Consider the following 26,988-nt stretch of genomic DNA (forward strand, 5'->3'; position numbering starts at 1 on the left):
ACTTAGAGCAAGTTTGGGGATGCTGATTTCATGGCCGAAGGGCATTTGTTGAGAAAATGGGAGACTATTAGGCTAGCTAAGCCTGAGAAGCTAAAAAGGTAAAGGAGCTAAAATGCAGGGGAGGGGTGGGGGAGCTTCTGAGGACAGAGGCTGTTGGCTGTTTTCCTGGATGCTTTTGCATGTGATCTTCTCTTAACTGTCTAATTAAAGTTGGGGTCAGTTGGTCGTGCCAGGGGTGTGCGAGGCGAACTGGATGTGTCTGAATTGAACAGGTAGAGGCCCACACTTTGAACTGCAGGTACGTAAGATACCAGGGGAAGATAAAGTTTACCCTGCTCCAAATTTTTGACCTTTTTTAGATTTTTATGAGGTCAAGGAAAAGTTCCTGATAGGACATTAAGTGATTTTTACAATGTTGTCTTTTAAAGAACACATTGGAAAATGGAAGTTTGTAGTAAACTCAGCAATCTTGACATGAGTTCGGCCAACTGCTCCTTCCAGGAAGTCTAGCGTTTGCCAGGACGGTTGCTCTCTTTTGCTTTTCTTGAGGCCACTGTATGCCTCTGCTTCTGTTAAGGCTCCAATCAGGATTTATAAGCTTACCAGTTTTACACATTTATCTTTACTACCAGAACGTTGGCAAGCCAACAACAACAACAACAACAACAACAACAACAACAACAAACCTGTCAGATACAGATTATAAGAGCACTGAGTAGTGGCTGGAGAGATGGCTCAGTGGTTAAAAATGTACACGTTTCAGAGAGAACCTGAGTGTGGTTCCCAGCATCCACACTGGGAGCATCAGGACTTCAGCTTCAGGGGGTCCAGTGCCCCCACCCCAGCCTCCTCAGGCACCTGCACTCCTTTGCAACCCTTGTGTATACATAAGTAAAATCTTTTAAGCTTAATGAAATAAACGGAATGGAGATGGCCTTACTTGTAAATAATTCTGCTGAGCCATGGATGACAACACACGCAGATGTCTGCAGCACCTGAAGCAAGCTGACCCTGCTAGGTAGTCTACTGACCATGAAGGTGAAGTGCAGTTGAGGCCTGCCCCTTAATCATCATTTGTATGCTGGTCAGTTAGCACCTCTTTTACTTGAGTGGAAAATTCCACTCAATAAAATGACATCTATGAGCCACGGAATGGGCCTTTGCACCACTGGGCATCTCATATAGAAAACTGCGATTTGTTTTGAATTATACAGATACACGGCTTTGTAAACCAGGGCGTTGAATAATTCCACAAAGCCCTTTGGTTTTTTCCCTCCCGAGAAATAAGCACTAAGTTCAACCTCTGCCCCTCAAATGCTGTCTAAGGGCGTCTGGTGTCTAGCCCATCTCAGACTGCACATTCTTTACCTGCGTTCCAGAAGCACTTCCGGTGAGTGCCTAAAGCGGTCAACAATTCTTTTTTTCTTTCCCCCAAGCTCAGCATCCACGGCATCCACGGCCATAAACAGTAGATGGCCAGTGAAACAGGGTTGGCTTGTGGTGTCAGTATGGCTTGCGCCTCTCTGGGAACGTATAAGATGCTGGACCTAGGGATTAGGGGAATCCTGGGTTTGAACAGCGAAGAGAGACAATTAAAGGCTAAGAGCATGAAGATAAAGGATGACAGAAGAAAAGGGCAGTGTGGGGTTCCTAGCCACTGCTCTTGGAAGAGTTCCACTGAGAGGCTAGCTCATTTAAACCAGGCACCCCGTCATCTTCTTGGGTGAGAAGCCTGATTTACGTCCATGCTCCCAGTGTATTTGTGTACTGCTTCTTCTTTTACTTGAATTCCCTTCCTTCCTTCCCTTCCACCCACTGGTTGGCTTATTAAGCAGATATTTGAGCACAAACTATGCAGAGCTCATAAAGACTTCAGTAACTGGATACAGCTTGTGAAACACAGTAACCCAGATTTAAATGCTTACATTTTCTTGTCTGCGCTGTAAGCCTGGGCCATTGAGCTCACCCACTGGCTGGTATAGCAGGCAGAGGTGTTGCCCACCGAGCACACTGTAGTGATGATAATCTCAACAAAGCCCTTTCAGATTTTCTATAGTAAGTTACAGGGAGGTTTTACCCCCCACCCCCCACCCCCCACCACCATCTTGATCAAATTCTTTCCATCTGCCAGCTCCACCTCACTGAGCTGTTACAGGGAGTGTAACGGGCTGGGAACACAAAGTACAAGAGGTTGCTTTTATGTCAAACTAATCTTTAACAATTTCTGAGCAAGAAGATTAAAGGCAAAGCAGAAAAATGACCTTTTCCCCAGCAGCGTGGTCTTTTAGTTCTGTATTAGACAGACACTAGTAGAGATTTTTATTTTATTTTATTTTTTTACTCAAACCTAAATCATTTCAGATGAGTTCCTTAGGCATAATATTTGGAGTGGATACATGGGGGCTGCCTCAAGTCCCACTGGTTATACGTACAGAGCTGAATATCACCCAAATAAGCAACTGCCATAATTTCAGAGCTTTTTTTCTTTTTTTTTCCTGGTTCACTAGGAGGCCTTGGTAAATAATACTGACTGCTATAATAGTAATGAGCCTTGCTCTGGGAACACGGGTATCATCTGAGATCACAGTGGCACTCGCAAAATCTCCTTACTGACAGTTGGATGCTGGCCAGTGTTTCAAATTACAAGTCAAGTGGAATTGATACAGTGCCAACGGCAGACTACCTGTTAGCAAGAAGCACGGGCAGAAGGTTAAGATGAGTAGCATACGCTGACTGTATTTCCCACGCGTGGCCTTTCTGATGCAACGGGGAGGCCTCCTGTTCATCGACTTCTGGCTGTTCTGCTGCCCTGAGGTCTCAGTTAGGAGACTCTTGCTAAGAAGCCCCACCCCCACCCCATCTCGGACTCTTGTACAGCTGGTCTCAGCCAAAAGGCTAGGAAGTGGTTCTCTGACTCTCTTCCCCAAGTTTCTAATGTTCCTCCGGCTTCAGTCTATTGGAAAATTGTGTCGCTCTCTCTGAGCTCTTTGCTCACGTTCTTTCTCCCTCTGTCTTCCTTGTTATGGGAATCTTTCCTCAGTGTTAAGACTACCTAGCGCCTGCAGTAGTGAGAGGAACATGCATAACAGTTGACTTTGCTGACTACCTAGAGGTTATTTTGGGTTCCTCTGATCTTCTTTGCCAGGTCACCCAGATATGTTCACATACAAATTCCTTGCTGTTTAAATAAAGCTAAAAAAGTTTTGAATGAGCATGTTCTTGTTTCATAATCCAAAAATATAGATATGACTCTTTAAACCTAACAACAAATGTATTGCTATATGTTTTTTATCTCATTTTTCTTTTTTTCTTTTCTTTTCTTTTTTTTTTTTTTAATACATCAGACCAACCTCCAACAAATGCTCTTAACCACTGAGCAGTGGACTTTCCAGCAACTTCCTTCCTCTTCTCCTTCTTCTTCTTTTTAAGATTTATTTATTTATTATGTATACAGTGTTCTGCCTACCCCATACACCTGCCCACCAGAAGAGGACACCAGATCTCATTACAGATGGTTATGAGCCACCATGTGGTTGCTGGGAATTGAACTCAGGACCTGTGGAAGAGCAGTCAGTGCTCTTAACCTCTGAGCCATCTCTCCAGCCCCCATCTCCTTATTTTTCATCTCGTTTGGTCATCTAACCCTAGTCCGTTGGCCTCATGGTGGCCTTCTTTTCCAATCCACTTCTCTGGCTCTTCCAGCACCTTCAGCAACTCTCAACTGCTGTTTGTTTCCTTCATTTTCTCTCTTCTCTCTTTCGTTTGGTTGATGGTTGATGTATAAGTTAGGGCTGTGTTTGAATGTATATAATAGAAAATCTTACATTTGTTCTTAGAGAGATTGGAATGTATTTGTAGCAAGGGACCAGCAGGCCTGAGATAGTTCTTTTCTTCCTAGCAAGGATATGGGTGACGTGGCCTGAGAGGTGGTTAGGTAACTAAGGGGGTGGGGGGGTGGGGGTATGGGGGTATGGGGGTGTGGGGTGTCGGGGTGTGGGGTGTCGGGGTGTGGGGTGTCGGGGTGTGGGGATGTGGGGGTGTGGGGTGTTGGGGTGTGGGGTGTCGGGGTGTGGGGTGTCGGGGTGTGGGGGTGTGGGAGTGTGCGGGTGTGGGGGTGTGGGGGTGTGGGGATGTGGGGTGTCGGGGTGTGGGGGTGTGGGAGTGTAGGGGTGTGGGGATGTGGGGTGTGGGGGTGTGGGAGTGTGGGGGTGTGGGAGTGTGGGGGTGTGGGAGTGTGGGGGTGTGGGAGTGTGGGGGTGTGGGAGTGTGGGGGTGTGGGGGTGTGGGGGTGTGGGGTGTGGGGTGTCGGGGTGTGGGGGTTGGGAGTCTGTTTTAGAACTGGCAACTCACCAACTTTGAGAAGCCCATTAGATATTTCAAGGAAGCATTCAGAATGAATTTGGAGCTGGGAGGAGTATCCTGAGACACAGTGAACACCCAGTGAACCCCACTTTACAGTGACAGTAAACCCCATCGCATTGAATTGTCAGCACATGTTTATAAGGCCCTGGGGATATAGCAATGAGCAATATAGCTAAGATCTCCACCTTGATGGAACTTTGAATTGGTGGGTAAAAAACATAAAATACATAAAACTAGACATTAACCTAGCACTTGGGAGGCAGAGGTAGGTGGGTCTCTGTGAGTTGAAGGCCAGCCTGGTCTACAAAGTAAGTCCAAGACAGCCAAGGCTACATAGAGAAACCCTGTCATGAAAAACAAACAAACAAATAAAACAAACAAAAACTAGACATTAAAATGGAATTCCCTAGCACTTCGTTCTCAACCCATGGGTCATGACCCTAGTGGTGGGTCAAAGGATCCTTTTACAAGGGTCACTTAAGACCATTAGAAGACATAGATATTTACATTATGATTTATAACAGTAGCAAATTTATAATTATGAAGTAGATAATTTTATGTTTGGGGATCACTGTAACATGAAGGGCTGTATTAGAAAGTTGTACAGTTAGAAAGGTTGAGAACCACTGCTCTAGCAAGACTCTGAGCATAGCTTCTGAGAGGGTCAAATATAGAGCACTTCGTCTACTAATACTTTGCTTATTTTCCTTTTTGTGTGATACCTGTGGGTTACTTACAGACACTGTGGTACGTGGGTGCTATATAGAATTGCTTTGGAGTCAATTTCTAATTTTCTCTGGGGGAAAAAAAAAAGTTATTTGCAGGCTCACTGTTTTTTCCAGTGGGTGCGAAATGGTTCTATGCCTTGTGGAGAAGCCTCAGCCTGTCATTGCTGAGGTCTGTGCTAAGATTTCCTCATAAGATTCTTCAGGGAGATCAAAAGGTCCTCCTCACTGTGGCGGTGATCTGTGTTGTCAAGGCTGCGGAGCTGAAGAGCAAGAAAGGCAATGTGTTAGTGAGCGGTGCCAAAGGCTTTGCCACTGCACTAGAGAGTTTGTACAAGTTATGTGTTTTCTGTAGATGCGGTCATCATTCTCTGGGTTCTCAGGAGTCGTACCTGACAACAACTCACTGTGATTCTTTTGCTCAGTGACATTTTTCCTAAATAATACAAAATCGTTTTAATGATTTTTTTTTTTAGAACATTAAATCTCACTGTTAATTCCTAGAACGGGTCTTTCAGGTTCCTTGCTAAGTAATGGGTTCCAGCCCCCAACCCCCAATACCAAGTTCCCATTGCTCCTAGAGGGGATCTTGGCAGTCAGTAGGCAAGTCATCTTAAGATCTACGTTTCTCACAAACACTATTTGTCTTTACCTGGTTTCCAGGACCAGTAAAGATGAACATTCAAAGTGGGTAGCAAGAGCATTGGAATCCAGGCTAAAAATGTTGATATATTTCTATGGGAGGTGCCGAGGAATTGAGGGATTTGGGTAAGGGGAAAAGAGAGCATATGGGGGGGGGGTTAGAAATATGAATGTCAGTGATTCAAGGACAAGAATGGATGGGTTTGAGTCTTGGAGCAGACCAGCCAGGAAACTACTGCAGGAGATGACCATCTCTGACTCTGTCCCAGCTTTCTATGAATGCTCTCTGGACAAGTATGTGTCCAGCCTGATTGTCACACGTGGTTGGGAGAACAGATATGTTGCAACAGGCACAAAGAAGTTACCTGACTTGTCCCAAGGTTACCAGGCTACTGGATGGGCAACTTGAGCCTTCAACCATCATTTCCTGCCATTCTCATGGCACTTAAATATGCAGATAAGTGGTTTTTCTTCTAGTGAATGGTACCTGGGCAGTCAGCTCCTCATTGGTATTGAGGGCGGTAGGGTACAGGAAGAGGGAAGTGGATTTTATGGTTAATGAAGATCCCTAGAATTTGTATAACTATGCTGAGTGCCAGCTGTGCCTGGCCTGGTGAACGGGAGCTTTCCACACACGTTCTCTCAGGAACTGCTTTGCATGTCTCATCTGCTTAACCCAAAGGCAGTTCCTGTCATACTGGGGACAACTGCCAGAGAACAGCGGGTTGCCTACTCGAAGCCACATATTCCTATCTGCTGAGTTTCCAGCACTGGCTATTTGCTCAGCCTTCCAGAAGATGCTGGGCTCTAGGTACTACTTTTATGTTTTGAAGTGCTTACTCTGAAGGTCACTTTCTATAAGCGTTGTGGTCACTATGTGGGATGAAAAAGTGCCGAGATCTGTGTAAGCAATTGCTGGCTTGGCTGAACTCTCCTCTCAGGGTCTCTGAAAGCCAAAATCAATGAGTCATGAGAGACTTCTCATAACAAATGTTCTCTCCTGTCTTAGCTGCAGATTATATAAAGCACATGCATGTTTTAAACTTCATCTATACCCCTATACCTGATGAGGACATCTGACACTTTAGCTATGGTGGTTTGAGAAGAACATTCTGCCATTGCAGCCATTTGATGCAGCTAAGTCTCACCATTTATCCCAAAGCAATCATTTCTTCCTTCCTGCTCAATGGCTATCCTGACCCTGGCATTTGCACACGCTGTGCTTGAACATATCTGGTTTGGTTTAAGCCACTGTGCTGAAAGCAGGAATACCCAAATTGGGTGTTTAACTCTTCCACCTATGCAAATTGCCTCCATTTCTTCCTCAAAATATTGTCTTGGCACTATGTTTCACTCCTTAACTGTATTTTGTTTAGGAAAATGCTTGCTCAGCAGACGCCTATGAATGATACATAGCTTCTTTAAAGTTTTTTAATAGATTTTTATTAGCATATACTAATTATATATAATAGATTTCTTTATGACATTTTTCACACATACATGTGATGTATGTTAATTATATGCACCCCCCAGTTGCCATTACTTGCCTATCCTACCCCACTGTAATTAGGAAGAGGTATATAGCTTTATTATTATTGTTGTTGTTGTTGCTGTTATTGTTATTATTATGTGTGTACAGGTGCATATGTGGCACAGGTCAAGGGATAGTTTTTGGTAATTGGTTTTCATCTTTGACCTTGTTAAGGCAAGGTCCTTTTTTGTTTCTGCTATTATCTAATATGTTTCAGGCTAGTTGGTTCCCAAGGTTCCAGCTAATTCTTTCTCTACCACCCATTTCACAGTGCAAATGCTGGGATTACTGGTGAACATCAGTATACTGGCTTTTTTACATGGATTCTGAGGATTAAATTTAGGTCATCAAACTTGTACAGGAAGTGCTTTTTACCACTTGAGCCATCTCCCCGTACATCTTTCTTGATCTTATTTTCCGAAACATTTGCTCATCTTAGACATTCACACGGAGGATGTCTTAGTCAGGGTTTTATTGCTGTGAAGAGACACCATGACCTCGGCAACTCTTATAAAGAAAAACACTTAATTGTGGCTAGCTTACAGTTCAGAGGTTTAGCCCATTAGTGTCATGGTGGGAAACATGGCGGGCGTGCAGGCAGACATGGTGCTGGAGAAGGAGCCGAGAGTTCTATATCTTGGTCCATAGGCAGAACAAGGAGACTGTGTCACACTGGCTGGACTTGAACTTATAAAACCTCAAAGCCCACCCCAGTAACCTTGCAAGAGGGCTATGCCTACTCCAACAAAGCCACATCTCCTAATAGGGCCACTTCCTATGGGCCAGCCATTCACACGGATGAGTCTATGCGGGCCGTTCCTATTTAAACCAGCACAGATGATGTAACCTCATTGGAAGGTGTCTGTGTGAGCCTTTTTCTCTCTTACCATCAGTTCACTGGGTACCTGGTCCAATAACAGCATGGGGATGTGTATTATAGCTATAATCTGTAAACAGGAACATGAACCATCTGGTAAGTGTCTTTTTGTTTTGTTTTTGTTTTTGTTTCATTTTGCTTTTCAAGACAAGTTTTCTCTGGCGCTGGCTGTTCTGGAACTTTCTTTGTAGACCAGGCTGGCCTCAGACTCATGAAGATCCGCCTGCTTCTGTCTCCTGAGTACTGGGATTAAAGGCATGCGCCATGATGTCCTGCAAGTCTCATTTTTTTTAAAAATTCAAAGTTCTGTGAGATAAATATTGTCCTTTCTATTTTACAAGTTCGATATGTAAAATTCAGGAAGTAAATTGACCTTGTTCAAGGCCACACAAGAACTACTTCAGCTCTAGACCTCAAGCCTCCTTGACTAAATTCAGTGCTATTTCTACAACACTGCAGCTGAGCAAGAGAGGAAAGCAAGCTCCCAAGAGTGAGCAGCAGATACCTCAGATAAGTTTAGTTTTAGATGGTCTCCTATCTTGCAGTGTTCTGATTGTGAACTTTGACCCTAGAATCCAAATTGGCATATTGTTAGCATGGGGATGTTCTCTTGATCAACTGTCAGTATTTGCTGTGGAGAGCAGATGGCTCATCTAAAAGTTATTTACACAGGGACCGTCAACAGTCTTGTCTTACAGAATAAAGGGGTACCACAGTCCCCTCACTGGCCTCGAGTATTTACAATTCTATGCTCTGGTGCTTTTGCTCACCAGCTCATGGAGTTGAAAAAGGGGAGGGGGACTTCTTTTGTGGGAGACTCAGTTTTTTGCATTTCTTTAAGACTGTGTCTTTGAGACCTCCTTTTCCAGAAAATTCGGTTGAGGAACGTCACACGGAGATGCCCGTATACATTAGGGAATTAGCTCATCCTCAAGCGATCTCTTGGTCCCACACCAAATCAATCATTCATGCATCAGTTCCGGAAAGAGCTGACTTAAAAGCGACATAGAACGGTAGCTAAAAGGTGTAGCTGTGAGACCAGCCTACCAAATGGAGACCTAGGTCCTGCCATTAGCAGCTGGGCAAGCTTGGCAAACAATTTACTGTCTGGGCTTTAGCTAAAAGGTGGAGAAGAAGATAACAAGTTCCACCTAATAGGTGGGACTGTAGGTTGCAGTAAGTGCTGATAAATTATTGAATGCAAAACACTTGAGCAATATCTGACCTGGGAGGGGCCAGTCCAATCTCAGAAGCACCTTTACGAGCAGTGCGTTTCCTTCTGCTGCTGGCGGGACAGGAAACCAGAGATTCCCAGACTTGGGAGAAAGACTTGAAGTGCTGTTGGTAGCTTCGAAGACAGATGGGGTGATTGAGAAGGGATGTGGGGGGTCTCTCGGTAGCTAATAGAGACCCAGGCTGAACAGTCAACAAAGAAATAGAAATCTCAGTCCTTAAGCAGCAAGGAACTAAAGGTGGGCTAGCATCCTGGATTAGTTTAGAAACCAGTTCTTCCCAGAACCTCTGCATAAGTGCCCAGCTAGCTGACATCCCAGCTTCTGTCTGGTGGGGCTGTGTGGACTGCTGAACTGTAGATCTGTGAGACAGAGAATGGGTGTTGACCTTAGCCACCAGGCTTACGGTAAACAGCCATGCAGCAATCAAAGACTGACATGACTATGAAGAAGTTCTTAATAAATAATCACTATTATTAGTACATGTATTATTAAACACTTTAACAAATGACATAGTGCGTGAGGAACTGGGAGCAGAGAGCGCCAGGCTGCGGTTAGCGTCTAGATAAGAGGATTACTCATCAGCTTTTCTGTGAATTTAGAGTCTATGAAGAACCACCCATCTTGCACACATTCATCCTTTCCTCCTTTTATATATTTTTATTATAAATGTTTGCTTTGTAGGATAACTTTCATTTATTCTTTGAAAATTTCACAAGGTATACAAAGCATAAATGCCCAACGTTTAATTCTTTTACTTTTAGCCACTGGGCAGGCTATGCGTAACCACCAACAGTAATCTCTAGCCATGAAAGAATTTGAAATTGATTTATTGATCATCTTTTTTTTTTCCCATGTGTGTAACCATTTGGTCTGTCTGCAGTGTTCCTGGCATGTGGGTGCAGAGGTTGTAAGCTATATAATGGGAGTGCCCATTTCTAACAAAGGACCTATATAACCCTTTACCTCTAGAGTCCACCCCCTGGTGTTCTCAACAGCCCTGAGCATAGGCCAATTCCCAGTTTAATCAGACTGGAATACAAAGGGAGCAATGGGGGTCTCAGTGTGAGATTCCCTCGATGGTTTTCCAAGGGAAAGGGGCCTTTTGTTATGGAGGACAGCTCATTTTAGAGTTCAGTGGCCTGTGACACGTCTCCAGCTGGCAGCTCAGCGGGGACTTCGGGACTACGGGATGCTTTCCTAGACTTGACAGCCAGTTTTTGGTGGGAAGAACAGTGATGCTGTAGTTAAGGAAAACTTGGTGGGACGATGGTGAGAGCAAAGGAGAGACGGGGGGTGGGGGGTGGGGTGGGGGGGTGGGGGGTGGGGGGGATGGGGGGGGAAGAGTTATGGCAGCGATTCTGTGGCTTCATTTTTTTTTTTTTTTTTTTTTTGCCTCTGCTTTATGATAAGATTAGCAGATGCTTACCTGGGGCAGTTGTGACACTATTGTTGGCTTTTACTTTATAACATTCATGTTAAAGGCTCTGAGATGGGCTCAGGGACGGATGGGGGCAGTTGCCCATCGCCCAAAGATGTGCGGAAGCAGCTAGTATCTTTCCTGAGTTGGAAACTGATGTTTTCCTACTGTGAACCTCTCTCCAATGGAAAGAGGTGAACAATTCCAAAAGCCATTCCTGTATCCAAATCAATCTGATAGAAGCAGCCCAGGATGTAAAACTGATATAAGGACCTCAAAGTCATAAGGCCTAAGCCAACAACACTACCCAGGCAGGCAGGGCACACCACTGCTCCACCATGGGAGACCAACAGTTGAGTGTGGAGTGCATGGGGGTGGGGGGGGGGTGGGGCGGGGGGGGTAGGGGGGATGGGGATAGGCAGAGGGAGCGATCTTGAAACCACTCTCTACCACGTCTTGGCAAGGGACCTAAAGCTAGAGGCCTGACTTCTCTGAGTCCTGATTTGCTCACCTAATAATGGGGGATAAAGTAGCCTTTGGAGCAGCTGTAAGGGCTGACAGGAATAACCAATGTAAACAGACTCTGGGCAACTTCCAGGATGTCAGTTATTACAAGAAATAATGTGGGCAGGTACTTGTTAGCCTACAGGTTAAAGGGCAGGTGAAGGAGGCCTTCAGACCCCGATGCCCAGCCACCTACCTGGTGTCTCCTCCCATCTGTCTGGTGGGCCTTTCAGACTTAGCGGATTTCCAGTGAGTCCCCCAATCTCCAACCCCCCCCCAGTCCCCCCTTTCCCCACTCCCGACAAACACACCTGCTCCAAGTCTTTCAATTTTCAAATAAATGGCCACTCTGTCCTGTTAGGTCTCAAACCAGGGACAAAAGGCTGAAGCGCTATTAACATAATCAAAGCAGACTCTGGCCTCTCTCTCAGTCTCAAGCTGTTTCAGCGTACTGGCTCCTCAGGACTTCACACCCTGCCCTCTACCCTCAACCTCTCCAGAAACGTCCTTCCCCCAGCTGTTTTTTCCTATATAATGCAGCCATTTGGACTACATGGCTCTTTTTTTTTTTTTTATCCCGTCCTTGAAGCCCTCCTGGCCTCTTGGCCACCCTCTCCCCTCCCGTCCCACCCTCCTCGTCATGGCCTGGTTCACGCAGGACCCTTCCAGATGCTTCTGCCTGTGCTCTCCCTTATATCTACAATCAAAACCTCAACCCCTTAGGAACAGTCATATCCCCCCCCCCGTTTATTTAATTTAAATTTTTCATTCATATCCATCCTTCTAGTTGTGATGACCAAAAACTTAATGGTTATTCTTGACTTTCCACTCTCTGACCCCATTCTCCCTGTCAGGAAATTCCATTGACTCTAGCTTTCAGAGCTCTAGCCACTTCCCAGCATCTCCACTGTATCCAGCGTATGCCTGTCATCTGTTTCTTCCTGTGCAGAAATCAGGGTGATTTTGTTGAAATATAAATCAGCTCAAATCTCTCTGACTCAAAACTTAACAGTGGACTGTCCTCCATCCCTGTGCAAAATATCACCAAATGGCATAATGAGTGGTGGTGACGTGGGTAGTAAAAAATTTTTACCAAAACATGAGCAGACAAAGAGAGACTTTATTGAAATCCACTGCAAGAATGCAGTGGACAAGTTCCCAGTGTGCTGCTGAGAAGGGCTGGGCGGGGGGGGGGGGGGGGGAGGGGTCATCAATAGTGGTTGAAGGGGGTGTTACTTGGCCTTGTCTTACAGGCCACTTGTAGGGGCGGGGGTATGCATTTGGGCAGACCGGGCAGACCAGTGCACGTTATTGTTGAGTCGTGATTTTTCTTGAGGTCCATCATTAGTGTAAGATGTCAGGAGTCATTAGCATTTCAGATGTCTGAGTAAGACATGATGGCCCAGGCTCCAAATGCTTATGACCTTGCTAAAATGTAGGAATTTTGTTTTTAATTTTGGGCCTTTATAAACCCCCCCATACCCATATCAATATATCAAAGGGTTTATAATGATCTACAGCAGTGATACTTGGGCATTATATACAGACCCAAATCTGCCTGCAAACGCTTTTAAGTCGGTGATGTCACTAGACACATGTCTGCTTGGCTTGAGACTGCACACATGTTCTCAGCGAAGGAGGCAGCATCTGCCAGACATCCTGCTTTGCTTTCCTTGAAGGCTGGTGCCTATGCCAACCAAAAGCCTGACCCAACAGGCAGTCTCAATACTCAAACTTAGGAATACCCACCTTCTTTTCCCGATGCTTGTCATTACTTGGTATTATCACTTCAATTTAAAAATCTTTAGGTGAAGATGATGCCATCTTACTGTTCTGATTGCTTACTTTCCATGGACTAGTCACTCCATATTTTTGGCTCTTGGTGTGTGTGTGTGTGTGTGTGTGTGTGTGTGTGTGTGTGTGTGTTATAGAGTATCATTATTCATTTTTATTTTATTTAATTTTAAAATGTGTTATTAACTTGTATTTTATTTTTCTTAAGTTACCTATTTGAAGTCTTGAAATTTCACTTGTTTGAACATGTTAGTTCTTTATTATTTCCTACTATAGTAGTTTTTTTAATTTCCTGTTTTGTTTGTGTTTAGAGTTTACATTCTTTCCAAGAACATCCAACCTTTCGATATTGTACTATGGCATTCATCTATAAAGCCCATCTCACAGAACCACATAATTAGCTGGGCATGGTGGTGCACACCTTTAATCCCAGCACCCAGGAAGGCAGAGGAAGGCAGATCTCTGAGTTTGAGGCCAGCCTGGTCAACAAAGTCCAGGATAGCCAAGACTACATAGAGAAACTCTATCTGGGGTGGGGGCAGGTGGCAGGAGGAACCACACAATTCAGTTACAAATAAAAAAATCATAAAAGCACAATATTTTAGGTAAGCTTACAATGTTTTGTTACATTACATCTCTAGCGATGGCCTTGTACAGTTGTCTACAGGGTTCAGGTTGGGCATATCTGAGAGTTTAGACTTTTAATTTCCATTGTTTAAGGTTTTACATTTGCAATGAATTTTAATTTTCATAAAGGTTGTAATAATAGAGAATCCCTACATTCTCTTTACCCTATTTCTTCACCTGCTCACATGTTAGCTACTATGATATGACTGTCAAAACTAAAAATTAACACAGCTGTGGTACTACTAACTAAACCATGGCTCTATTTGAACTCCACTATTTTCCATAACTGTTTAGTGTCTGTGCCATGACTCAGTTAGGGAGCTTCGATCTTATTTAGTTGTAGTATCTCCTCGGTTCCTTATGATCTATGACAGATTCTTAGTATCTTGTGACATTGGTGCTTTGGGAAAATACACTTCAGTCTGCAGAATCTCCTCAACCTGTGTTGTTCAGCTGCTTTTTCCAATGCGTAAGATAAGGCTGCAGAGCTCTGGTGAGAGAGTATATCAGAAAGAGGCTCAGAATAGTGGTGTCCACCTGTAATCCCAACACTTGGGGAGATGGAAGCAGGCAGATCTCCCTGAGTTCCAGGTCAGTCTGGTTTACATAATGAATTCCAGGTCAGCCTGTGCTACAATAGTAAGACCGTGTCTCGAAACAAAACAAAGCAAAGCAAAACAAAACAAAACAATCAAAAAAGAAAGAAAGAAAGAAAAGGAATAAAGGAAGGAAAGAAGAAAGATTAGAAGTTACACCAATGTCTTTCCCAGTAGATGATATCAATACAGCTTATGACTGGTCATATCGGTTGTGTAATCTTGGCTAATGGAGTATGTGCTGGATTTCTATACTGCAAAGGTACTATTTTCCCTGTACTTTATAAATATTTTGAGACCTTGCAAATGTCCCATCGTTTCCTCCAACTTTTGCCATTAATTTAGCATACACTTGTGGATCTTGCTTAATATAATTGTTGTCATTATGTATCAGTGGTATTTTGCTCATCTGTTTTTTCCCCCCTAATGTCCTTAGTCTAAATTCCTATAAGGAAAGGCCATCTCTTCTTATTTCATTAGTTGCTTAACTAAGCAGCTAATTAGTGTTAGTGTAGATTCACAGATGTTTATTTTACTTTGTGGGTTATAGACCTCTTCAGCTTTATTTGTTTTCTTGCTCAAAGTGTCCCAGCTTAGGACCGTTGGCTCATATATATTTTCTGAATGCTTCATTTTCCCTAATTATTTGTTTTTTATTCTTACTTATGTATGTGCACATGTGTGTGGGTGCCCTTGGAAGATGGACGAGAATAATGTCTGATCCTGTGGTGCTGGAGTTACAGGCACTTATGAGCTGCTTGGCATGAGTTCTGGGAACTAAACTTGGGTTCTTGTCAAATGCTCCCAACTGGTGAGCTACCTCTCTATTCCTTTATTTTCTTTTTAAAAACCTAGTTGCAGTCTTTGTTCCTCATCGTCTGTTTTCATCCTCTTGGATAGGTCGGCAGAGCTAGATAAGGGGTTAGTTAATATCTCACAGAGACTACAATATCCTTTTGGGTTTTGTGGTTTCCTGACTCACTTGAGTATAAGGAAATTTGCCTTGGGAAAGTGGAGGACCCCGAGTCACAGGGTTGGTGCTGTTTAAATCATTTGCCGTGAGCAGGGTCCCATGACAACCTTTTGGACAACAGCAGGTCCCACACATGCCGTTTCAATGGTTGTGAAATTAATACCCGGTGGCATAGATAGAATTCCCGGTTTCTCATTTCCAGTCCAGCACTATTTCTGGGCGCTTAAGACAGCTTAAGGCTGACTACAACACTTCTGAGGCTATGCCATCTGCTTGTCTCTCAGCTTTATGGCTCTTAAAACACGAGGAAAGGAAGAACTGTAGGATCCTGACTGTGAGAAGTTTATTAAAGTGATCCTTTTCATCCCATTTCATTGGGGAAGGCAGTGCTATTGTCGAGCAATGAACGCTTAATGCCTCGTAAAGTGGGTGTCCCCAAGCGTCTTGGCATTGGGTTGTCTTTGTGGTATCTTACTTCCAGCGGCTCTCTTCCAGTCGTCACCTGATTCATCTGGCAGAGGAGCATCTAATCCTTGTGCTCTTGTCCGTGACTAACTAGTCCGTCTCTTGCTGGATTAGCCTTCAAGGATCACAGGGCAGTTTGGCTGCTTCCTTCCTCAGGCAATGAGCTATTATTGCCAACCACAGGGAACTCGGTGTAACATAACACAGAAACTTACCATAGGTGTGTGCATGCAGGAATCCGAGTGAGCAGGCTGGCCAGTAGGCGAGGAAGGAAAGTAGTTGTCTTTAAGGACACTGCAGGAGTTTGAAATACTCTGGCCGTTCCCACATTTGTGTTAGGTCATTTTCTACGTGGTGGATTCAGGCTAAGTCAAGGAGGTTTTTCTGATAGAAAGTACTGAGAGACGTGAAGATACTACCTATGAGGTCATGTGGGGGAAAACAGCTGGTGAAAATACCCCTTCGGCCCTTTCTTACAGTGAGGCATCTCTTCTTTACTATTTTCTCCCTCCGTAGCCTGTCTGTAATTTGGAAGATGAATCTAGTGGTTGAGCAGTCTCAGATGGTTATTCTATCTACTTAAGCCAGTGACAGCCTGAGCCAGCCTGACAGTTCAGACTCTTAATCACAACTAAATCTGAAAGTCTATAAGCTCTGATGCTCAGGGAAGACAGAGCACATATATCCTGAGAGGTAGCTTTCTGATTCCCATGGCTACCACCATTTATCTTTGCTTCCTCTTTTTTTAAGAGGAAGAAGATGGATTTAAATCCAATTACCTGGAGAAGAATGTATTCTTTAAAAAAAAAATACATCCACTAATCCAATTATTATGCATCAGGTGCAGTACTAATGTCACTTGGAATATAGTCATGAGCAAAGTGACTTTGACCCCATTGAGTTTAAGGTCTACAGCAAAGCCATCCAGCAGACATAGGATGGGAGGCCAGATGTGGTGAAGCTTGCCTGTGATTCCTACCACACTGAAAGCTGAGGATAGGAGGATAGGAGAATTTGGGGCCAGATTGGACTCAGCAAGACACTATCTCACTCCTGCCAATGATAAAAAGAAATTAATTGTTGGCCTAAGTATAACTTAAAATTTCTTAATTAGAAACCATTAAAAAAGAAAACCTAAAATTTTTTTGAAAACCTAAAAATTTAATATAATTTCATCTAACTCAATTTAGCTAAAACACTCTATTGACATGTAACCCAACCATACTAAAGTGACTGAGACATAGTAACCTTCTTTCTACCTTGCTGTCTTCATCATCTGGTGTGGATTTAACACCTGTGACACATCTCCGCTTGGGTCAGCCACATGTTAAGTCTCAGGGCTACCAGCTGCCGCAGAGGGGCGGGGGAGCTCGGTACCACCTACATAACTGCACAAATGACCATTTAGATTTTAATGGTGAGAAGAGAATGCCAGCTTTGAGGGAAGGAAGCACATCCTTGGGAACAGCATGGGTGAAATCTAGGAGTGGGAAAATCAGGCCAGTGTACTGGATTTCTGGGTGTGGGGGAATTGGAAGAATGACAGAACCAAAACAGGAAGAGGGGAATACCCAGGAGAAACTGGCTTCAGAAAAAAACAGACAAACAAACAAACAAACAAAAACCCAAAACAAACACCACAATTGTCACTGTAGATGTTGGCGCCAGATGTAGCCAGATGTAAGGGAGAAAAAGGAGAGGCGGAAGGACTATAGACAGAGAAGCAAGTGACACTGTCCGGGCTTCTCAGGGGTCACTGTTAGGGGGCTAGAGCCACCAGTGAAGTAGGAGCTGAGCAAAATTGATCAAACAGATCAGGAAGGGAGGAAATATATGGCAAACGTAAACTCTATCCTAAAGAGATCAAAGGTCATGAGGGAGACTACATAGTCAGCGGTGGGGCCAGAGGAAAAGGCACAGACGATTCCAAGATGCAACCGTGAAGCAGCACAAGTGGGGATACATACATATAGGGAATGGAAATCTGAATAGCTTTGGGAATATAGGCGAGCCCCAGAGTGCTTTAGTTTCCTGCTAGCAGCAGAGTGGGTCATGAGTGAGCCAAGTTTAAGGTAGAGATGAAGGGTCCAGCGTTAAAACAATTGCCGTTTTACTATTACAGCTGTACACCGTGTACAATGTTCCTGTCACTGACAGTTACACATGTTGGTGTGTATAATGTATAGCCCAGATCCTACAGGCTCTGTGCCTAGGCTGTCCCATGCAAGTTCTTGTGAGTACATTCTGTGATATTTGCACAAGGGAAAAAAACTGGTTAATGGTACTTTTCTCATAGTGCATCACTGCGCCCAAGAGATGTGTGACCACACTTCTACACACTGGGGGTTTTGGAAGAGATAATCCAGAGACTTAAAAAAAAGTTGTGGAAAATAGGCCCATTCCTCAAATGACCACAGCATTGTTCTGAGTCCAGAGAGAAGCTGTGTTTATCTGGGGACTGTGGAGAGAGGCTGCAGTGTTACCTCCCCTACTCTTTGCCACCTGGCAAGTGAGGTGTCTGCTGCACTAGATTCTAGTCAACGACCACACTTACACACACACACACACACACACACACACACACACACACACGGAGAGGGAGAGGGTGAGGGAGAGGGAGAGGTGGGGGAGGAGAGGAGAGGAAAGAATATTTAGATCATCTTTTTGCCTTCACGTGAGACAAAACATCGTGCTTTTGTTTTTCTGTGTTTGACTATTGCAATTAAGAGTGTCTTCCATCCCTTTGAACATTGCAGGAAATAATATGATTTCCTTCTTTATGGCTGAATACTATTCCTTTGTGCATTTCTATCAATTTTCTTTCTTTAGCCATTCATGGCTGTCTGGGTAGGTTCCACATCATACTGCAAGTAGTGCTGCAGTAAATGCAAGAGCATAGGGATGTTCTCTGGCATGCTGATTTTATTTCCTTTAACAGCCATGGATTTATAGGGCAGCAGCGATGCATTGCTGAGGTCTCCAAGACAGGCTGATTCATGGAGTCCTGGACATTGTGTTTCCCATGTGCTCACCTGGAATGCTGAAACCTCAAAAGGCTGTTTTAGCTGCCTTGAGCAATGGTGTGACAGTTGCTGAGATAGGCAGGGAGCTAGCGGAGACATCCAGCTGAGACTGATCACTGACTGTAGAGGCTGCAATTCAAAACAAAGCTAACCCACCTTACAGACAAGATCCTTTCACAGGGAGGGTGGGCAGGGTTTGACGGTGCACTCCTGCCTCTGCTGTAGGCGCCTGCTTCTCAGGGACAGCGGTTTCATGCAACAGTGTTTGCAGGGGTGCTTATGTCTGCTTTCTAGGTTGTGGCTCTGACAATTCCCTCCCCCTTGTAGTTATCAGGGGTTAAGAATGATAGGTACGTGGGCAATAAGAGATGGTCCTTCCTGTAAATGATGGGGTAACTACCGCCGGGACTGGTGGAGTGCCTCTTAATCTAGGCTTGTTGAAAGTGGCTATACGTCTGCAATTATTATGCAAATTAGAGGGTGATGAAGAGCTGTGCTCTGTTTTGTTGTTGTTGTTTTGTTTTTTGGGATAATATAGAATTATAAAAAACAAGAAAATTAGCTGGGTGGTGGTGGCGCATGCCTCTAATCTCAGCACTTGGGAGGCAGAGGCAGGTGGATCGCAGTGAGTTCAAGGCCAGCCTTGTCTACAAAGAGAGTTCAGGACAGCCAAGGCTAACACAGAGAAATCCTGTCTTGAAAAAAACAAAAAACAAAACAACAGCAACTATACACACACACACACACACACACACACACACACCCTCCCCCCCCCCCCCGCAAAAAAATAAAAACAACCAAGTAAATTAAGAGAAATAGGACGAGATCCTTCATTGGAAGGTGTCCCGGATAACAGAGCTCTTGAGGCCTTGCTTGGATAGAGAGAGAAACGAGAGATGGCAGGGGAGGCCGGGAGCTGGGTTGGATCTGGTCAATTAAGACTGTGGAGGACACGCGGAGTTCTGCAGTTTCTAAGAGCAATAGGAAGTTGGAGACAGTTTGTACTGTAGTTCAGGAGAGTATTTACAAGATGTGCTGTGTATTTTTATGAGCTATCTTTGGCTGCATTGGGGGCTGACTGTGCTGAGTCTAGAGGAAAAAAAATAATGGATTTCCCTTTCTGATTCTGGTTATGAAGCTGCTGCCAAAGCTTGCCTCTCAAGCGACCGAGCAATAAAAGAGAGGCCTCGCTGACACATGAAAGGAGCAGGCCAGCCATGCAGGAAGGGGCTCCCACCAGCCACATTTCTTGCTGGTTTGCTAACGCGGCCTAAATCAAAGAAAATAGATCATACAGAAAGCTTCTTTTGTAGTTTTGTTTAAAGAGAAGCCTTGCTTAGGAACAGGCTTGAAGAATGTGGGGCGCATGCTGATGAGAAGGTTTGCCCCCTTTTCGAGGACAGGCACAGAGCAGGTAAGTGGAGCAGAGCATGCAACACCCCTCTGCAGCCCCGCCCCACCCCGCCCCGCCCCGCCCTGCCCTGCCCTGCAGCCCGCCTAGCACTGAGAGACAGCAAGGCCCCCCAAAGCTGACCCTTCACCTTGTGGAGACAGACTTCCTCTTCCTGTGGGCTCAGCTCAGCACATGCTCTCCTCTGAACCAGGGCCCCTCCTGGATGTGTTGAGGCCTCATGCTGATTAAGGTTAGAGGAAGATTTATCATGCAGGCTGCACGTGATCCATCCTTCCTTCCTTTGATTTATTTAATGATTAAATAATCCCTGGTTTTGATCCGTCCCCCTGGCGGATGGAACCATTGAGCCTCTGAGTGCCTACATATCTGGAAGGTTAACATTGGTGTTTGATCCCAGCTCAGCTCTATCCTCTGGCTTGACCCTATCCTCTAGATGCAGGGTAGACTAGCTCATCTGACCTGAGTCTCTGACTGAGGGACAATGTCCACTTGGGTGTGGATCCAGACTTATCACTTGGCTGTTGACCGGTGATTTTTCCCTTGGATCTGTTCAAACACTAGGTGATTAGCTGACCCTAGCTTTTGGCCTTGAATGCTGAACTTACTCTCTCCCTCTGCGTCCGTTAGTAGAGACTGATGTGTCAAGCCACGTCTCTTAAGTGAATTCCTGGCTGTCTGGTTAGTCTTCCATTTCTTATATACTTTGGTTTTTTTTCAAGATGGGGTTTCTCTATGTAGCTCTGGCTGTCCTGGAACTCACTCTCTAGTCCAGGCTGGCCTTCAAATCATAGAGATCCACCTGCCTCTGCCTCCTTAGGTCTCTGCTGGGATTAAAGGTATGCACCAGCACACGGCTGCGCTCTTCTCTTTTAATGGTTCAACACCAACGGGCAACAATGTTCCAGATACTGATCAGCTGTGAGGCCTGATGCTTCTGGATGAGTGGGTCTCAAGTCATATTTCAGAGCTACTATGCAATAAATGTTATAATTTTAATAGATTTTAAAAACTTAACTTAGTTGTTTTAAAGGTAATCTCTGTGGAATTTTATTAATGAAATTTCATTTAAATTTTAGCAACACAATATTCTGGTTTCTGGCTTTTTAACTTCCATAAATAATTTTCTAAGAGGTGTATCTCACTAATTTTTATTAATATACATTTATATAATTATATATGTTATATATGTATATATAATATTATATATATATAGTATCTACTGTTGTCTTTAAAGTATAATTTGTGTTACATCTAGGGTTACGCGGCTTTATAAATGACACCACCCAGTGTTTTTAAAAATGCACATTTTAAACTTTATATTGAAGCATCATTTTAGAAGCTTTAGTAATTATCAATAAAAATAATTTTAGCTCTGTTTTTAAAAAGAGATATGCCTTAACAGCGATGTCTATGGGTCCGTTAGCAAACCGTGATGTTGCTGATACAATAGAAGAAGGACTCCTTGAGAGAACTGCCCCCACGGCCTCCTGGCCAGGCTGCAGGGGCGTGGGAGGGGAGGGAGGAGCTGGAGAGCGCTCTCTACCTTAGGTAGCTCACAGACGCACACTCAATGGACTGCTTGGGAGAAATACTGGCCTTGGAATTTGCTTGCGTGATTCACCAGAATTTCCAGACACTGGACCCACTGACCATTCTTAGATTATCTTTTTCCAATTGCAACTTCCCTTCAAGCTTAGTTACACATGGAAGTGAAAACACTTCCTGTTAAACAGCAGACAATGAGGCCAGAGTGCTTTGTGTATTCTACGCCTGCCTTCTGTTTGATCGCACACTGGTATTCCTGGTAATGGACTATGAACTAGGTGTTCAAACTTCTCAGGACTGAAAGGGAAAACAATGTTTGCATAACGTCCGGCATTCATTGACTCTGAACTGTCCCTGATGTACAGTCCTCCCTCCCTTCATTAAGGGGAGCAGATGTCTCCACAGTGACAGAGGCAGGCCTGTGGAATCCCACGTCTGCAGTGTTTGGCTTCACCTTCTGAGGTTTGCAATCATTTCTGCATAAATAAAATCTACTCTGGAAATCTTTCTTTTTTAAAAACAAGAACAAAGGGGGTATAGAATCTTTACTTTTACTCTGTATTCATGTTCTGTCATTTCTTCTGTCATGATGTTTTTAATTTTTATCTTTATTCGGCAGAAAAGAATTTTATTCTAATTAGCTAACAAATGAAAACATTGCTCTGCTGGTTTAAAAAGAACATCCAGACACCTGCTCAAGTCCAAATCTTAGTGTATTTGCATGAAGTCAAACGCCCTCTTTCATGGCTATTCTGAAGCCATAGAGTAATTAATAACAGATTTGATTTAGAGTTCTGCATTTTACTATATTATGTACATGTGGTGTGTGTGTGTGTTGTATGTATGTGTTGTATGTGTGTGGTGTATGTACATCTGTATGTGGTATATGCACATGCCTGCGTGCATGAGATCAGCCCCTAGAGGAGGTCAGGGATTCTGCTGTATCAATATTTACCTTCTTCCCTTGAGAAAGCATCCCTCTTTGAACCTGGAGCCAGCCTGGCAGGCAGCAATAACCTTACTATATTCTTCCTCATCCCCACGGTGCTGTGGTGATCAAGGTGTGTGGCTACAGCTGCTTACATGGGGCCTGGAGATTTGAACTCAGGCTTTCATGCTTGCACAGCAAGCTCTTTTACTAGCTGAGCCAACTCCCCACCCAATCTGCCATTGCTTTTTTTTTTTTTTTGGTAAAGTAACTTGATCACCAGAGCCCATTTGTCATTCTTCAATTTGAACATCTTGACTAATCTCTTTGCAAGTCTTGTCAGCACCTTGTCAACATCTTCACAGGACTTAATGTCACCCTAGCTTTTGTCACATTCCACAAAGTGCTTTATCTCACAAAACCAGGGCTCCTCTGACTGCTGCTGTGCTTGCTGTCTGAGCTCCTTGAGGCTCCTGGAAAGTGATTTCAGTGTTTGATGGTGCAGTGTTGCTGCCTCCACTGAGAAGTCCAAGGATGGACATGACCCTGTGTGTGTACCTCACGGCAGAACCCCCAGGCACATTGGCTACAGGGGTTGCCATCTTGGGCATTAGATATGGCCACTAGGTGACCATCGGGTGAGCTCACTGCAGGTGGTGGGGCTGACGCTGGTGGCTGAACGCTCGGGCACAGCTCTCCTTTGAGGGGCCCGGCAGGTTGCAAGAAACCATACAGAGAGCACAGCTTCAGCTTCCAAGAGGCACCCTAAATGTGCCAATTTTTCTTTTTGTTTATACAACTATTCCATATTCATGTCTGAAAAATTAAAACTGCAGGTTAATAGGGGGAAAAATACCCTAAATACCACATGGTGGAAGAAACCTCCCTTAACAGTTTGGTTTACAGCAATGTTCTCTCAGTGGTTGGCACAAGAATGCTCTACAAACCAGTGGAGATCCTCTGTGTTACATTTGGGGTTCTATAATCTGGATAGACAGATAGTTCAGGGCAACGAGAAGGCAGAGACAGGGACATGTGATGTGATAGCACGGGAAATTGGTGTCTGAGTTTTCGCTGGCAGAACATTCTCCTGTGAAGATAGAGGAAATCTTGGCTCATTTTTCTGCAGGCTGAACAGCGTGGGGTTACAGTGAGGTGGTTCAGCACCCCTGCCTGAGCCCTTCAGATCTTTTGTGTGTTTAGCTTCGTTAGTAATTGAAGGAGTTTTAGTCAGAACAAGTTAAAGCTCTGCTATTCAGGAAAACTAGAAAGGAAAAACCCAACCCCCAAAACCGAACCAGAACAAAACAACAGCAACCAAAACAAAAAACAAACAAAAAAACTGACTTCAATGCCAAATCTCAGTCCTAATAGGTTTGGGACAAACTAGATACACTCATCAGCTGTTCTACATTCTCCAGTGATGGTGGAGGCCATCTTGGCCAAGCAGAAGGAGCAGAGCAGTGTGGCTGATACTGTCTCCTTTTACTGCTATCACCCACATTATCAGATAGAGCTGGAGGAAACAAAATCAAAAGAATCCATTCAAAGAGAGTTACAGTCTCCATGTTGGGTAATCAAGAAAACCACTGTGTATGTGTGTGTGTGTATGTATGTATGTTCTTCCATGCTGAACAGCCTTGGCTTTTTAAGCCTTTATATTTTTCTCCTGAAAATATCTCAATTTCCAGATCTGCAGAAGGCTTAGTCGACAGAGTGCTGACCTCGGACGTACGTAGCATTCTCATGCAGGCAGGAGGACCAGAATTTCAAAGTCATTCTCAGCTGCTTCATGGGTTCAAGGCCAGACTGGCATATATGAGACTGTCTAAGACAAAAAAAAAAAAAAAGAAAGAAAAAAAAAAGAAAAGAACAAATGAGGTTATTTTTTAAGTTAAAAAATAACCAATAAAATTCATGCTTTTACATTTGTGCATGTAAATGTGTGCATGGTGTGTGTGTTTGTGAGTGTGGGATTGTGCATATGCATATGTATGTGTGCATACTGAAGTGGAGGTCAGAGGTCAACATCAGGAGTCTTCTCTCACTTTTTATCGTTAGGTTTTGAGATAGTCTCTCAACCTTTGTGACTCTGAGATTGGCTAATGGCAATGAGACAGAAGCTCAGTCCTTAAAAACCGCAGCACAGCATCCATTAGCCGCATTGTGTGGCCATTTGCTTATTCTTGTCACTAAGTCACTAAGCACTTTGTTTGTTTTGTGAGACAAGGTCTCATGTATCCCGGTATCTCAGGCTGGCCTCAAACTCAATATTCAGTGAAGGATGACTCCCCATGCTTGGGTATCAAAGCCAAGGCTTCATGGGTGCTAGGCAAGCATTTTACCAACAGGGCCACACCCCATACTGATCATTAAGCGTTTTAAAAACAGCTACCATGACCATTCTACCGTATGTGTTTGAAAGAAGGGGCATGTAAATACGTATTTGGCTTAGTACTTAGTGCCAAACCAATTTTCAAAGTGGTTATAGCCATTTGTATTCTTTTTTACAATTAAAAATCATTTAATTTTTTTTTTTTTAATTTGAGGGGCTGGAGAGGTGTCTCAGTGGTTAAAAGCACTACCTGTTCTTCCAAAGGACCTCGGTTCAAATTCCAGCACCCACATGGCAGTTTACAACTGCCTGTAACTCCAGTTCTAGGGGATATGACACCCTCAGACAGACACACATGGAGGCAAAAACACAAATGTAAAGAAAATAATTAAAAATTTTTTATGTGTGTGTGTGTGTGTGTGTGTGTGTGTGTGTGTGTCCCAGGCCTACACAACAACAGAAAGCTTATACAAATGTAATTCAAGGAGGCAGCCAGGTTCCAGCCCCAGTGGGCAGCAAAACATGGCAACTTCAGCTGCTTGCTTCTGAATTTAGAGTTGAGAAGGATAAAAGAAGGGTCTGTTGGCTCTTCCCTCATGGTGAAGGAAAGCACTGGGGTCCAGTCAGATTCGGGGTTCTCTCCTGGAGGAGGCTGGGAAAGGGCGTTGTGTGAAGCTGTGAAGGGGAAGCCTGATTGGACACCACAAGATGTTGGAGATGCCAGAGCCATGGGACACCTGCCGAGGAGAGCTGCCAACAGGGAGCGGAAACAGCCCAAGAGAAAGACGTGTGTTGTGGTCAACAAAGCTGAAAGGAGTTGAAGATCTGAAGAGCGCTTTGAATCAGACATGGAGATGCAGAATTTGGAGTCTGTCCTGCTGGGTTTTGGTCTTGCTTTGGTCCACTATTTCCTCACTATGTCCCCTTTCCTCTCTTTCAGAATGACAATGCATATTTTGTGCCATTGTATATTAGAAAAATGGGATCTGCCTTTGATTTGACATGGGGTTACAGTTAAGAGACTGCTGTGAGTCTCAGAAGAGCCTTTCGACTTGGAAACAGAGTTGAGACTGTGAAAGACTACTGGGACATTTGCATTATGATCTGGCTACAGGACTACAGGAGGCCAGGGGGTGGAATGTGATGTCTGAATGACAACAGTTCCCATAGGCTCATACGTTTACATTTGAATGCTTGGTTCCCAAGCATTTGGGAACTGTTTGGGAAGGATTAGGAGGTGTGGCCTTGTTAGAGGAGGTGTGCCACTGGGTTTGAAGTTTAAAAGCCCATGCCAGGCCCAGTCATCTTTCTCTCTCTCTGCTGCCTGAGGACCAGTACCTAAAACTCTCTGCTATTGCTCCAGTGACATACTTGTCTGCTTCCCACTATGCTAATCGTGGGCTAGCCTTCTAACACTTTAAGCAAGCTTCCGATTAAATGCTTTCTTTTCTAAGATGGCTTGGTAGTGGAGTCTTTTCATAGAAATAGAACAGTAACTAAGGCACATGGCTTTGCATGTGCCCACACCCATGTGTTGGTCATAGGTCTAGTCTGCCTTCTAGAAAAGTGGGCAACTGTGATGACATGAAGGAAATAGTAAAGTAGGAATTTGAGGGCCCCACAAACGTTACTATCTCTTACTATCTCAAGGAGCAGATGGTGTCCTGTGACTTTAACAGTGACACCCATTATTCTACCTTTCATGCTAAGGCTGTATTACCCTCAAAGACCACTGATGAACTAAGTTTCAACTACGACAGTGGGTTTGGTACAGGGAGAATTTAATAGACCTTCTTGTCCACACACCTCCCAAGGAATGAGAGCCGTTCCCCCAACAAGAACACAAAGGCAGAGAGAATGCCCTCAGCATCTGGGAGTCCCTGTTTCAGGCCAACGCCCAACACACTGGGAATCTCTTTCCTCCCCTCAGTCTCCATTCCAAATCTTTAAAAGGCTGGGCATTTAGGAAGCCCTGCCTCGTGATGCACCATCCAT

General features: G+C 44.2%; 1 long non-coding RNA gene across 1 annotated transcript; it reads left to right on the forward strand.

The window, feature by feature from the left end:
• Positions 1-208: 208 nt before the first annotated feature.
• On the forward strand, positions 209-26,446 carry LOC311597872. The gene is made up of 2 exons (XR_014779382.1): positions 209-298; positions 25,934-26,446. It is a non-coding gene; the product is annotated as an uncharacterized lncRNA (long non-coding RNA).
• Positions 26,447-26,988: the final 542 nt, after the last annotated feature.

Source organism: Acomys minous, assembly GCF_964271855.1.
Source record: "Acomys minous genome assembly, chromosome: 1".
Classification (NCBI taxonomy): domain Eukaryota; kingdom Metazoa; phylum Chordata; class Mammalia; order Rodentia; family Muridae; genus Acomys; species Acomys minous.